The following is a 4236-nucleotide window of genomic DNA, read 5'->3' as shown; positions in this document are numbered from 1 at the left end:
AAAAGCCACATGGGTGGAACGCGGATGAATAAAAATACAGGTTAATCGGAGTTATAAGTGCTACTGGGACAAGCCCAAGCTAAGTCCGAGCTTTCATAATTAATAAGAATTCTCCGTGTCTTTATTTGGGAGCTGGCTGGTGGGACAGAGAAAGACTCGTTGCACAGTGGCCCACCTGTGCCTGTACTTAACACATATGTCATACGTACGTGTATGTACGTGTATGTATACGTATATACGTGAATAAGACCTTTAGAAAGCAGTGTGCAAATGGTGGTTGCCAGGGATTCTTAGGTACTATGCCCATCATATTGTCTGCCATCCAACCTCGGCTCCAGGCATTGGGTCTCTTGGTCCTTCCTACCCCCATCCCCCGTTTTCGTTATCCTAGTCTACAGCTGAGGTTGTGAAAGGTCACCTGCCAAGCCCATCTTCCGCTCTGATTATATCCCATCTGATGGCCTAGGGGATGGCTCAGCATGTGGAGACGCTTGCCACCAAGCCTGACCGCCTGAGTTCAGTTCCTGGGACCCACATGGACGGAGAGTACCCGACTCCCAAAGTTGTCATCCAATCTCCACAAGTGTGCGTCCCCTGCCACAAAACAACACGGAAGTGGTCCCGTCTGGTTTCAGCCGGAAGCTGTCCTCAGTTCTGTGCATCCTAAGACGGATGGAGGATGTATTCCACAAACAATAAGACCACAACATCCTTCCGGGCAACAAAGGTTCGCATCTCTTTAGGAATGGCAGTTCTCCTAGGTAGCCACCAGGGGGAGGCAGAAGCTCGGGTTGGGCTGGAGGACCTGCACGCCACACCCTGTGGTCTCCCCGTGCTGGTGGTTGGAGATGGCACGATGCTGAATTGGGTCGTGGGGTAGGATAGAGGAAGCTGCAGCAGGCTGGAAGGGGGCTAAGGGAAGGCAATGTCTCTGGGATCAGGAGCACTGGGCTCAGCTGCAAGTCTGGAAGAAGCTTTTCCTGAAGGCTCATGACCCATGGCCTGGGCTGCCCAAGCGGCTTGCCCAAGTTCTTGGCAGAATAGTTGCCAACATGGACCGTGGTTTACCGGCATATCAGGCTGTTTACCAAAGCGCCTCCTTTAGCAGCAACCCCAAGAGCCAGTTCTATTTGCATCGTCCCAATCTGACCAAGCAGGAAACCAGATCTCAGAAAGAGGCTGTGGCTAGCCTGAGCTCACACAGCAAGCAACTCCTACCTGACCAATGGTCTCCCTCCAAAGCCTTTTGTGTGAGTATGTGCTATGATGTGTGTATGGGGTGTGTGTGATGTATGTATGGGGTTTAGGGTGTGTGTGTGTGTGTGTGTGTGTGAGAGAGAGAGAGAGAGAGAGAGAGAGAGAGAGAGAGAACAGAAAGTGTGTAGTGTGGTGTGTGTGTATGTGTGTATAGTATGATGTGTGTATGGGGTTTAGGGTGTGTGCGTGTGTGTGTGTGTGAAAGAGAGAACAGAAAGTGTGTAGTGGTGTGTGGGAGAGAGAGAGAGAACAGAAAGTGTGTAGTGGGTGTGTGGGAGAGAGAGAGAGAGAGAGAGAGAGAGAGAGAGAGAGAACAGAAAGTGTGCAGTGGTGTGTGTGTGTGCGTGGTAGGTGTATATATGGGGTTTAGGGTGTGTGTGAGAGAGAACAGATAGTGTGTAGTGGTGTGTGTGTGTGTGTATGTGTATGTGTGTGTGTAAGGTATACAGGGAGTTGAGTGTGTGGAGGCCACAGACGTCCTGAGCGATTCTCCGCCTTATCCCTTTGATAAGGGTCTTACTGAGCCTGGAGCCCCCCTTTCAGCTAGACTGCCTTGCCAGAAACCCCTAAGAGTCTCCTGTCTCAGCCCCTCGTAGGTCTACGGTTACAGGTATGTGCTTAGGTACACCTGGCTTTTTACATGAGCCCGGGCAACCAGGTTCAGGTCTTCATGCTCACCCAGTGAACATTCCTACCCAGTGAGCAACCATCTCCCAGCCCAGGGAGCCTGCCCCTATCTCCCCACATCCCAGCTCTCGAAGCCCATGCGTGCGGTTCTCACACCAGCTTTGAAGGTTGGCAGTTGGGGATGGGGGGATCTGCCAGTGCTGAGGCCCCCTCAGATGGGCTATCAAGAGTAGCCCCCCCCCCACCATGTCCCTTTCTGGGGAGCTACATGATGCTGCTGACCAGCCACGGTGGGAATATTACTCCAGGAAAATCAGCTTCTCTCCCGCGCCTGCCAGTCTGTTCCCCATGCTCTCCCAACCCTGCGCCAGAGGTTTCCGTGTTTGTCATCACTGTCCCATGAACAGTAGCCTGCTGAGACTGAGAGCCACCGTGGATAGTACACGGAAGCCCCCCGCCCAGCTTCAGTCCCTCCGCTTTGCCCCCCCTCTGCCCATGCCCCAACTGGGTGTGAGGACCTTTGTAATTTGCAGCAGGCCACAGTCCCTGATCCCATTATCCCCTCCAGGGTGTGACAAATGACTGTGACTGGCCCAGCCAGGTGCCTGAGGACTGGGATGCTCCTGAACTCCATCCCTCATGGACCCAGCTGGCCAGTGGGATGTCTCAGGGCCTAATCCCGTGGAGTCCTTTGAGTCCCTGAAGTTGGTCCCCACTGCAGAGTAGCTCTGAGGTCCCTAAGGACTTGGCACAGAAGACTGTCCTACAGATTCCTTCCACACTGCCCCTCAGGGTGGAGCCAGATGAGTCTCTGCAGAAGACAAGTGGGGGCATGTCCCAGAGGCTGTGCCCTGTGGCTAAGGTGGGCATTCAGGCCCCACCCCACCCTTATAGGCTCAGGACCTAGGCATGCAGAGGAGGCGCCAGCGTGCTCATAGCGTGTGGGAAAGTAAGGGGAATAGAACTCAGGGCTATGTGTATGCCCTGCAAGCACTCTATCAGCTTCGCAGGGCAGGAGGGGTGTCCACACCTCCCTCTCCCCAAACAAGTGCCTCCCTCCCCAGCGCCGCCCACCTCCACCCCCACCCCCTGTGGCTGCTGTTTTCCAGGAAAAAGCCAATGTAATCCCTGAGTCAGCCATATAGTTGGTATTGCCCTAGTGGCCCCACAGGACGAGCCTGCTGCTTCTAGGGCCTGCCCAGGGGCCCTGGCCTGGCCAGATTCCCGTTACCCGCCCTGTACTGTGGCTCCTGAAGGTGCCCAGCCCTGCCTTCCTGTCTCTGGTCCCACCCTGTGGCCCCAGCATCACCTCATGCCCAGCCCAGCTTCTCTCCAATTCCACAATGCCAATCCTGTTGTCTCTGGGTAGGCTCAGGTGTCAAATCTGGATTTGAATGCGGGATCATTTGCTGTACAGTCTTGGGTTAGCCCCCTGGCTTCTCTGAGCCACAGTTTCCATGGGAACGAGAAGATAACCACCATGTGATGCTGTCGAAAGTATATTAAGTGTCCCATATGGTGCTGGGCACGAGGAGGGGACTCAGGAAATGGCTCTTACAGAATCCTGGCGGGTTCTTCCCCAGCCCAACCTGTTCTCCAAGGGCCTGTAAGGAAGGAGGAAGCAGAGCGTGGGACTTTCTGCTCAGTGCTGCTAGCTGTCAATCAGTTCCCTTCGAAGCTCAACTGTGTCCTGGGCGCTCCCTCAACAGGTGCTGGGCCTCTAGCTGCAGGCAAGCTTGAGCCGCAGGTCTGGGGCCTTGGCATTCTAGAGCCCGAGGTATGGTAAATAGGATTGGAACTTTGGAGAATCCAGAAGAGGAGAGAAGCGTGGAGATGTAGCTCAGTTAACAGAGTGCTTGCTTGGCATACCCAGAATCTTGAGTTCAATTCCCAGCATCTCATGAATGGCTCTGACTGTGGCCCAGGGTATAAGCCAGTGTCTGGGGAATTTCCACTCAAGACATCGTGGATGAGGGGCCAGGAGGGGACCTCTCCCACCAAATCCCAGAACATCTTAGGATGAGGGAAGGGAAAGGGCCCAGAGCAGAGAATATCAAGAGAGCTATGATGAGATCCAACAAGGGATGTCCAGCACTCAGAGGTGAAGTCAGGAGCATCAATAGTTTATGTCAGCTAGGCAGTGGTAGTGCATGCCTTTAATCTCAGCACTCAGGAAGCAGAGAGGCAGGTGGATCTCTTGGTTGGAGGCCAGCCTGGTCTACAGAGAGAGTTCCAGGATATCCAGGGCTGTACAGAGAAACACAGCCTCAAAAAAAAAAAAAAAAAAAAAAAAAAACCAACAACAAAAGGAGTTCAGTGTCATCTCAGCTACGTACAGAGGTCAAGGCCAGC

This window comes from Arvicola amphibius, chromosome 6 (genome assembly GCF_903992535.2).
Source record: "Arvicola amphibius chromosome 6, mArvAmp1.2, whole genome shotgun sequence".
Taxonomy (NCBI): domain Eukaryota; kingdom Metazoa; phylum Chordata; class Mammalia; order Rodentia; family Cricetidae; genus Arvicola; species Arvicola amphibius.
This window is presented reverse-complemented; position numbering follows the sequence as displayed.